Source organism: Phascolarctos cinereus, unplaced genomic scaffold (assembly GCF_003287225.1).
Source record: "Phascolarctos cinereus isolate Bilbo 61053 unplaced genomic scaffold, phaCin_HiC Scaffold_1;HRSCAF=81, whole genome shotgun sequence".
Classification (NCBI taxonomy): Eukaryota; Metazoa; Chordata; class Mammalia; order Diprotodontia; family Phascolarctidae; genus Phascolarctos; species Phascolarctos cinereus.
This window is the reverse complement of record NW_027555514.1, coordinates 121748567-121760134: the sequence shown is the minus strand read 5'-3', so window position 1 is coordinate 121760134 and position 11568 is coordinate 121748567.

Below are 11568 nucleotides of genomic sequence, written 5' to 3'. Positions count from 1 at the left end.
CCAAGGCCTTATGTACCATCATTATGTACCACCTATACATAAGCAAATACAAGTCAAAATGAGGCAAAGAATAGTTCTAGACAGAGCGCTCTAGAAATATTTGAGGAGGACAAGAATATTTTTAGCTGGAGAAATCATGGAAAAGAGCCAGATGAGTTGGCAAGTGAGCTAAGCCTTGAAGGATTTTCCAAGGGGGAAATGAGGAGGGAGCTCACTCCATGTGTGGGAGATGACTTAGTGAGTATAGATCAGATCACTTTGGCAAAAATATAGACTTATGGAAGGAAGTGATGAAATTGGGCTAGAAAGGTAGAGAAACTGCGGATGGCCTTAAATCCTATGTGTCACTTACTACCTGTATGACCTTGGGCAAATCACAACCTCCCTAGACCTCAGTTTCCTCATCTGTAAAATTAAGGATTTGGACTAGATGGGCTCTAAGGCCCATTCTAAATCTATATTTATGATTGTGTTGAGTTGAAGGAATTTTATTTTATCCTAGAGGCAATAGGGAATCACTAATGGCTTTTGAGCACAAAAGTGATACAGTGAGACCAATGCCTTAGGAAGATTACTTTGACAATTATGTAGAGGACAGTTAGATAAATGAGAGGCTGGAGGCAGGGAAACCAGTTATAACAGTTCAGGCAAGGGATGATGAAGGCTGGAACTAAGATGGTACCAGTGAACAGAAAGGTATGAATGAAAAAGATGTTGGCGGGTAGAATCGCAAAGCTTTGGCAAGTATTGGGGTAAGGGGAACAACAGGGAGGGAGAGGGATGAGTCAAACATGATGCCAACGTTTTCAACCTGGGTAAAGGGAAAGATAGAAAGCTGGGAAAGACAGGAAGTTGGGAGGAACGGCATGCTTGGGGAAAAGTTGGTGAGTTCAGTTGGGCCACACTGGGTGAGAGGTAACAGCAGAAAATTCAGATAGAAAAGTCCAACAGGCAATTGGTCATACAGGACTAATGCTGGGTATATGGATTTATAAATCATTTGCATGAAGGTAATAATGAAGGGAACTGATGAAATTGTAAAGAGACAGTACAGAGTGGAAAGAAAAAGAGGGCCCTCTTTCACCCACACTTAAGGAGTTGGTAGATGGATGATGAACCAAGCATAACCAGTTGAGATGGAACAGCCAGACACATACAAGAACAAGGAGAGACGGTGTCCCAGAAACTAAGGGAGAAATATCCTGGAAGAGAAGTAGTCATGGTACAGAAAAGTCAAGAAGAACTGGCATAATCTAATAAAGCATGTTCAGTAGAATAGTATGGTTAGAAATCAGATTGCAAGAAGTTAAGAAGCAATAGCCTAGTGAGAAAGCAGCAAGTGTAGACTACTATTCTAGAGGTTTAGCAGTGAAAGAGAAGAGTTAAATACAGGACAGTAGCCTAGGGGATGGCAGGGGCAAGGGAAGTTGGTTGTTTTCATTTTTTTAAGGATGGGAAAAATCCATGTGTGTGTCTAGGCAGCAGGGAAAGACCAGTAGGTAGAGTAAAGGCTGGAATGAAGGCAAAAGAGGGAAAATTCTGAAAAGATACTTAAGTAATTTGGGATCAAGGCATAAGGGCCAACCTTGATGAAGAAGGACTATTTCTTCTCTTGAGATTAGAACAAAGAAGAAAAGGAAAAGGGAAGCTATTTAGATAGATACAGCCTTTGAGATCCAAAAGAGAGGAAAATTAGGAGCTTATGATAGATAGCCTAGTTTTCTCAGTAAAGTAGAAAACAAAGTCATCTATTGATAAAGAATTATAAATGGAATTGTGAAGCTTCAAAAGGAGTAAAAAGTTTGGAATAGCCCCTCTGGGGGTGATGATCAAAAAGTTTTATCAGAGAACTATAACGAGATTTTTATGCAACAGTTAACCAGTTCAGGTTACAGAACATAACTTTGTAGTGGAGTCAATTTACCAATTTTGTGGTTTCCCCTAGCAGCATTCAGCAGCTGAAAGGTAGAAGGAAAGAAGGTATGAAATCTAAGGGGTACTGGATGGGGTGAACCAGAGTTGAAGATCTCCAAGGGGTGACTGGAAGAAAGGCAAGGCAAGGACACTCACTGGTGAAGGATAGTGCCTGGTGTTCTGCTTAACTGTAGCGTGGAAAACGAGACCATAGCAAGGGTGTTTTGGAGAAGGAACAAGGGGGAGGCTGGAAGTCTAGGTGAAAATAAAAGGCAGATTTGGCAAGAAAAGAAGCAGGCAACGGGAAAGGTCAACTCATAATCAGAGAGTGGAAGTTCAGAGTTTAAAATCATAGAGTTGGAATGGCCAGTACCCACCTGTACAAAGCAGAAGTAGAGGTCATGGGAAGTGAGGAAGGTTATGAAGTGAAAACCCAGGGTGTCTGAAGGTCATCAGCACTAACGCTGAAGTCACCAAAGTTAAGGGCAAGGAATGTTAACCTATGTAGAATATTGACACATAGCACAGAAATAAAGGGAACAGAATCTTTTTGAACAGGCATAAGAGATTAGGAGAGGCTGTTGAGGCTACAGAAAAGAAGATTTAGGGAGGATGTGATATTTTTGTTCTGTGATTTGATAGGTTGCCCTGGGAATAGGGATCCCATTTGTGATTGGTCCTACCAGGAAAAAGCAGGAGCAAAAAAGGTAGAAGCTGCAGTCAAGCAGATTTCATCATGATATAAAGAAAACTTCCCAAACATTACAACAGCCACAAAAGAGAATGAGCTGCCTCCATAGGCAACAAGACCCATGTTACTGGAAATCTCCAAGAAGAGATCTGATGAACACATCTTAGGAAAACTCTGGCATGAGTTCTTCTTTGGATCTTGACGAGGAAAAAGGGCCATCTTAGGTTCCTCCCAAATCTAAAATTCTATGATTACATATTGGAACGTTGATCATAAAGCCCAGGTTAAGACCCCAAAATGTCAGACTGTGCTGGCTTTCTATCCCTTCTATTCATTCACTCAAAAAAATATTTTTTCAAACATTTGTGTACAGTACATTTTGAAGTAATGTGATACAAAAGTATGTAACAAAGTTTCTTTGCCGAGGACAAGAATCGTTCTTATCACATAGTAACTTCTTACAAAATACTTGCAGGTGGTTGTTGTTTTGCTGTTTTCAAAGAGGACCAATGACTTCATGGGGTGACTTCTTGACTTGAACATGAATTGAAGTAGGGCACAGTTGTACAGAGTCATCAGCCTCATTCTTTCTGCCAGATTAATAGAAGTCTAGTGGCAAGATAAAAGTCAGGATGTCTGGCAATGGCCCAAGATGCAGCAGATGACCTTGGCATCTTTGATGTCTGACCAAGCTCTAAGCTCCTACTTTGGCGGCTTTCATGGCCATTAGAACAAATCATTCTCATGTGTCCACTATTCTGGGGAAAGTCTCCACATGCTTTGGGTAAACATCCCTCCAACTCACCAACCTATAGATTAAGAAACAGCCTAACTAGTTGAAAAAAAAATGAGGTTTTAACACACAGACATTAGATGACAATGGAACATAACATGGGATTTTGCCTTATGTATGGTACAGATTAATTTGTCTTGAGAGGTCAGGAAGAGGACTGAATGCCAAAACTGTTAGGAACCTGATTTGGGCCTCAAAGCACTTGGAAAATGGCGAGAAAGCAGGAGGGCATGATGAAAGATATGGAAACAGAAACAAGAATGATGTATTCAGGGCTATAATATTAGGGACAAACAGCGTACATATGCCCTCAAATCAATTTGGTAATTCATGATACAAAAATAATGCAAGAAATAATTAAGATACAGTCAGTCAAGTGGGAGAGGAAATTAGTTACTCTAGTGCCTTGCAGGTGGCTGTTATTAACAACACCTGGAACCTTCTATTTTAAACTTGTTAACTAGAGCTTAGCTCAATTGTTTCTACCCTACTGGAATTCACTGCTGCCTGATGTGCAATTATAACAAATTTCAAAATTGTGTGATCTTTAAAAAAATCATTTTAAATTTTCACAACTTCTAAATTTCAGTACCCTGGGGAATATCCCTCACTGTTCCACCTTTTTTATGTGGGTGTTAAGAGTGAAGAAAGTGGAGAAGAATACATATGCCAAGTAGTGGGAAATGAGATTGGGCAAATGGAACCAGATGGATTGAGGCATAGGTTGAACATCAGAAAAGTAGTCTGAACTCGAAGAACCATTTTAGAATCTTATAGAATCTTAGGTCATAAGGAAAGTATTGTTACAAAAAAAATTATCTGGCAGCATTGTGAAGAACCGTGGGAGCCATATTAGCATTTAATTATTCGGTACAGTATATTTGGAGAAGAAGATGATGAGTTTTGGATTTGTTGAATTTGAGAAAGCTTAGAAACCCAGGCCTGAGATTCAAATGAGATTCTAGAGTTGAGATCAGAAGTATTTGCATTTAAATCCTGCCCCTGAGACTACGTAGCTGTGTGACCAAGGGGAGATAACCTAACCTTTCTCAATCTGTTTCCTCATTTGAAGGAGAGGGTGATCAGTTGGGTCAAATGCTTAAAGAGAGTTAAGAAATATCATGAGAACTAGGGAAATGCTCCTGATTTTAGCAAAGAGGAATTCACTGGTCTTTTTAGTGAGGGTAGCTTCACTTAGTGGAGAGGTCAGAGGCCAGATTGGAAGGGATTGAGGAGAGAAAGGAAAAGGAGAGGCTAAGATAGTGGATCTTTTCTGACTCCTAATTTTTCCCCAAACATTTATTGATGTTGTTGATACCCTTATGAACTATTGAGTTTTGTACGGCTATTTTCCCCTACATTAAATGACTCTATGCTACCCTACCATGCTTTTTGAGTGCTTATCTCTACTTTTAATCATTTTTCTGTCTCCTTCTCTGTCAGCTGTCACCTTTTGCTGCCAGTCTGAATTTCTTTAGCAATATGTGCTTTCTCTGTCCCCGCATTGCAAACTTAATTTATTGATTCTAGTGTGTTCTAGTCTTGGAAACAAAATAGCCAGGCATGTTCTAATTGTGCCTAAATAATAATAAAAGGGCAGCAGGGTACAGTGGAAGGAGTCCTCTACTTGGGGGCCAGATAACCTTGGTTCAGCTATTGGTGTTAATATTTACAAGCTGTGTGGCCATGAGACAATTGGTGTTAATATTTACAAGCTGTGTGGCCATGAGACAATCACCTAACCTCCATAAGCCCAGTATCCTCAGCTATCATGCAGAATAATACTTATACTACCTACCTCAAAAGATTGTGCCTCATTGAATGTAAATTCATTGAGGTCAGAGACAGGCTTTTTTTTTTTTAACCTTTATGTCTCCAGCACTTAACATAGTCTAGAATACACTCAGTACTACAGTAGGGACTTAATAAATATTTCTTGGATTTAAATGGATTGGATTGAATTTAGAAAAGTGTTTTGTAAATCTTAAGTGTTGTATAAACACTAGCTATTGATATGGACTCTGAATGAAGACCTAAGTGGCCCTACTATGAGTCATTAGCTTTGGGAAACCAGCTTTATTTCATCTGTCTGGGCTGTTCAAAAGCTTTCTCCCTCACTCCTATTAGGCTGCATTGGGGAAAAGAAAGCACTACTTCCCAGAAAACCAGTAATTATCTATCATGCTTTCTGGAGACTGAAATAATCCTGACCTTACACAGAAGTCTCCAAATGTTGTCCTGATTTCTTCCCTGTCCTGTCCTCTCTAGTCAAAACTATTTGAAAGTTAGGTTTTTTAATAGTTAGATTTTTTTAAATTCAATTTTAAAAATCAGTTATACCTACACTCTTGTAAACAGTTGTTCTTGAATTCCCACTGGAAGGGCATTTTAAATGTTTACACACACACACACACACACACACACACACACCCCATTTGCCTTTTAATTTCTATTTCTGTGATTGGCATTGTATGGCATTAGAAGAGGTGCTTTCTAACTGTTCTTGATTCTCACCTCTGTATGTATCTATTCATTTTTCTCTACTTTGACCACATTAAAGTGCTTTTAAAACTATTCCTTATTGCACTGACTTTTATCAGTATTTGAACTTTACTATCTTCATCCTTATTCATAGTACACATTAATGTGCAAAGCTTTTGCCTTTTTCTGGGAAGATATACAATTTTCATTACCTCTGAGTTCAGAAGAGCTTACTAGGTTCCCAGTGGCACCATTTAGGCTTCTTCTGCTTCCTCCCTATCCTCTTCATTTTCTCTTCTCTTCTTTCTTCTTTTTTTTTTTTGTCAGACTTGTGGTTTCATTGGCTAAGGAACTCCTATCAGAAACTCTTTCTATCACTGCAGATTAGCCCCTGCTTTACAATTTACAGTCTTGAAGAACTTCAACAACATGCCTGGGGTCACACAATATGTGTCTAGTTAGGCTTAAATCCATGTCCTCCTCCACCAAGGACAGTATTCTATATGCTGGGATACTGTCTGATAGATGGAAACATTCAAGCTCTAGGAATTTGGGGAAATCTGTTCAGAGTAGAATAGATTGTCCAGTGTGCACATAGTAGGTGCTTAACAAATGTTTGTCACACTGGGAAAGAATGCATTGTAAAGTTCAAGTCCCAAATTCTAAATGTTTTAAATTAGAATAAAGAGGGTAGGGAGAGGAAAGAGGATTACTGTAGGAACCTGAAAAATATTTTATTTGCAGCATATTTTTTAAGAAAACCCAGTTCATTATTTTCTAGTACAGTAAACTCAGGTGGGGGTGATTATTATTAATATTCTTTTCCTCTTGCCTTCTCTTCACTTTGAAAATATCAATTACCAATAAAATTTATTCTACAAATTGAGGGCTACTTGGTGTGAAGTTTATGTAAGTACAAGTACAAGGCTAAGTAGGTAGTTGAATGTGTAGAGTGTCAGGCCTGGAGTCAGGAAGACTTGAGTTCAAATCCAGCCTCAGCCACTTACTAGCTGTGTGACCCTGGTCAAGTCACTTAACCCTGGTTGTCTCGGTTTCCTCATCTGTAAAATAAGCTGACTAAGCAAATGGTAAACCACCTCAGCATTTTTGCCAAGAAAACCCCAAATGCAGTCAGTCATGAAGAGTCAGACACAACTGAAAATGATGAAAACAACAGCAACACAAGGCTAGTTTTCTCTACAGTTCTTGGGGAGAATTCCTAAAGAATTGGATGAAACTTTGCTTAGGAAGCAGGTCTTATTGGAAGCATTATTGCTTCATATTTGTTCTATTAGGAAAGAAGCCTAGAGTTGGGACTTTGGACTAGAAGGCATTTTTCCCCTCAGAGGGCATGAGTTCTGCTAGGAAAAAATGCCTGAGGCTCTGTAACAATGCAGTATAGTGCTGACTTTGGGGGGGGGGAGGGAAGAATAATATACAAAAATCATTATACCTAAATACTCAAAAAGGATCAATCATTAAGAGAATTCTTTTTAATTTTAGATTCTACAAGTTATACATAATATCGAGAAGATACAGTTGATTGGATAATGGATAAAAATGATTTGGGATTTGGCAACGAAATCCCATAAAACTGTGAAAGGAAGGGTAGCATAGAATGAATCTGCATGTCCAGAGAGAATAGGCCTGTGCTTGTAGGAAACCGGGTGGGTGTGTCTGTGCATGGGCATCTGTGTGCAGGTATTACTTGAGGTGGAATTTTGCTGTTGTTTTTGACAGTAGGGAGTTAGCTGAAATTGCAGCAGGAGGCTGTAAGCTATGGTGGTCCCTCCTCAATGCCTCCTTTTTTCCCTTCTGTCCTGGGGGTTCTTTACCCTTATGGACCCCATCTCAGAACAATGTTCTTAAAAGCATAAAATAAAATACATAGGATTACAAAGAAAACTAATCACATTGAAATATAGCTATATAGAAATATAAACTAGAAGCAGCTAGGTGGCACAATGGATAACAAGCCAGGACTGGAGTCAGGAAGACCTGAGTTCAAAGACAATCTCAGACTACCTGAATGACCCTGAGGCAAGTCACTTAACCCCTGTTTGCCTCAGTTCACTCTGCTGCTGAAAGGAGGATAATACCACCTACCTCCCAGGGTTGTTGTGGGGCTCAAATAAGATAATAATTGTGAAGTGTTTAGCATAGTGCCTGGCACAAAGTAAGAGCAATATAAACGTTAGCTATTATTATTATGCCAGCTATCATGGTTATCAAAATATCTTTTAAATGTTCATGAACCCCCAGATCAAGAACTCCCACTGTTTTTTTCCCCCAAAGTACAGTAAAAACTGCCTAACTTGGAAAGAGGCAAAGAGGATTCCTATCTAAAACTTGGGGAAACGGGAATTACATATTTTTTAAAGAAATGGCTTTGTTATTTTCAAATTCACGTAAGTGTAGCTAGCTCGTTCTCAAGCAGCCACCCACCAGGTAGGCAGTTCAGAGTCTATAGGGGCCTCTGAAGAATCAAGCTTTTAGTCCCAGGAGGGTGTATGGACTGGTAACTCCCAATAATTCAACCAGAGACCTTGGTGTTTACTGTGTGGCCAGTAACTCCCAAGTTCCCACAAAATGCTGCACTTTACATACAATTTCTACTTCAGCTAAGTCTTTGAAAATCACAGGAGGTATCCACTTGCTAAAGCTGAGCTATTAGCTATTATATTTCTCTCTATGGGGAACATGGATGACAAGGCAGAATGAGAGCAAAGGACCAATTTCTCTGGCTTCCTTTTTTCCTCTCTCTTAATAAGCAAAAGTAGCCTCTGCATTGCAGAGAACATGAAAAACTTATTTTGCAACAGACAAAAGATAGGGAGAGAAAGTAAAGGGGAAAGTAGAAAAAATGTTATATAATATTTCTTTGGGGCCCCAAATTTCCAATTCTACCACTTAACTGTATATATTATAAATTGGTAATATAGGAACTGTGGTACAAATGTATATTAATAAGGTAATGGCCCTATTATATTTTATAATAGATCAACATTATGTTCATATATATATATATGCACATATGTATACATATATATTTTTAAATGTATTTAATGTGTCTGAATCAAAGATACTTAGACTATGAAAGCTGAGGGGGAGAAAACATAGAGATTTAGTCTAACATCTCCATTTTCCAGATGAGAAAAGTAAGGCCTGGAAGCTTGCCCAGGGTCGTAACAGTTTTGCAAATTTTGAATGAGCGGAGTCTGAATCAATGAAATTTAATTATATTCTTCTAGGATACAGGAGCAACTCATATTTATCTGTTCATACCAGACATGTTTCAATAATTTGTGTCTGACTTCACAGTAGATTCAACTTTAACTTTGGGAGCCAGATTGAACACAGAAGTGTTCTGATTCTGTATCTTCAAGCATATATGATATGACTAAAATTTAACTAACGTGATCAGCAGGGAAGAACACTAAGCAAATACGTAAGGTAGAGTACTGTTTACATTTCCATTAAGAAGGATAATCATTTTCTATTTTTAATACAACCCTATACATATATATAATATATATATATATATATATATATATATATATATATATATATATATATATATATATAATATATATATATTACAGGTGTCAGGCCAGGAAAATGTTGCCTGATCCCCATTCCCTGATTCAAAGCCCTGTTTCTTGTTGTTCAATCATTCAGTTGTGTCTGACTCTTGGTGAGCCCATGGACCATAGCACGCCAGGCCCTTCTATTCTCCACTTCTCTCAAAGTCTGTCCAAGTTCATGTTCCTTGTTTCCATGACACTACATATCCATCTCATTCTCTGCCTTCCCCTTTTCCTTCTGCCTTCAATCTTTCCCAAGATCAAGGCTTTTTCCAATGAGTCCTGTCTTCTCATTATGTGGCCGAAGTATTTAAGCTTCAGCTTCAGTATTTGGCCTTCCAGTGAATAGTCTAAATTAATTTCTTTAAGCATAATTTCTTTATAATTTCCTTCTTTATAATAATTTATTTAACTACATCATGCAATCTGTAGATGCAAAGACCATGTCATATGGGTCTTTATAAGCCAAGACTTAGGGTGATACTTTGTGTATGAGGTGCACAAAAGGTTCCTGATGATGAAGAATAAGATGCAAAAGATCAAAATACTTGTGTAAAATTGAACTTATTATGGGTTAGGAATGCGCTTTATTAAATGCCCATTATTTTAGTTTAAAATGAATAAATTATTAGTCTTGATAATAGAGGTAGAAACAGAACACTGATGGATGAATGTACTAATGTTGGAGACATTCTCCAGGGTTTGGTGGGACATATGGATCTCAGTATACCGTGGAATTTTCAAGGTATATGTTTATATGAATATTCCCTTCACTATTTAGAGAAGGAAGGGGGAGGGGGAAGAAATATCTTCTATACTGAGCCATGGCAGGGCAGTGGCAAGATCCAGTTATCTAAGTTCTTATGTAGTTCCAGTTCCCTGCTTTGTCTAAAATCTGCTTTTTTCCTGTACTTCTTTATCTAAAAAACATTTCTTCTTTATGCAATTAAAAGGAAAATTTAAAGATTTTGTTGAAGAATCTGTCCCCTGTCCATGAGATTGGACCACTCTATTGCTAAGAGGGCAGCTGATCTTAAAAACTACCTAGTGAAATCTTTGAGGTTAGTCTTAGCTATAGACCCCTCATATTTCATAACTATCAAAAGTTACTTCATTATTTATTAAGATTTTAATTCTCTTTCTTCTACCTTCAGTAGATTTCTGTTTAGCAGAAAGGCTTCTAGGGAGACAACCGTGTTTTATTTAAGCCACCCCCACTTTCACCCCTTTGGTTTTAGGGGACAAATAAATCATTTTTTTCCCTATTTTGGTAGTTCTGTAGCAGAATCAGGGTATAAATAGCTTCTAGTTCTACTCTCAACCCTATTTTGAGATTATTCTAAAAGCAATTTTCCAAATGATAACTGCCCCAGTAAATGATTCGCCATGTAAGCAAAAGGCCAGGGAAAACTGTATTAACTCTCAAAATATTTTGAAGTTCTGGCACTGCCTCTGTAGCCCAGATCTCAAAACTTGAGGGAATGGCTCCCTCACCCTATCCCCAACCAAACACCTTAATCTCACAAGGCAGCACACTATCCAGCCTGAAGCAGTTCCATTATGTAGATTTTTAACCTAATACAATTCAGGAAAGTATATCCGAAGTTGATATTTAGATGGTTTCTTCCTAAGAAGATTAAGTTGTACATTTTTGATGTTTTAAGAGAACTCATTTTCTGTATTGCATTTGTATTCCAGTGAGTGGCAAATGGGTACAAACATGCACACGTACATTATATAGATAGCAAGAGGCTTGGGTCCTGTCCACTTCCTATTGTCTTGAGAGATATGATTATTAATAACCAGTGATTTGGGGAGATTCAGATTTCCCCTTTTTTCTCTATCCTCATTTCAAGATCTCAGTCTCTGAAGGCTGAGCTAACCTTCTCCTCTGCCCAGACCTTACCCAGGTGGGGCAGCCATTGAGCTCTGCTCAAACTTGGGTGGGCTATAAATTCTTCGAATAGATTGCCCAAGGCAGGGTTCAGGGGTGGGGACTTAAGAACTAAATGACTGGGGCAGCTAGTTGGCACAGTGGATAGAGCACCAGCCTTGTAGTCAGGAGTACCTGAGTTCAAATAAGGCCTCAGACATTTGACACTTAC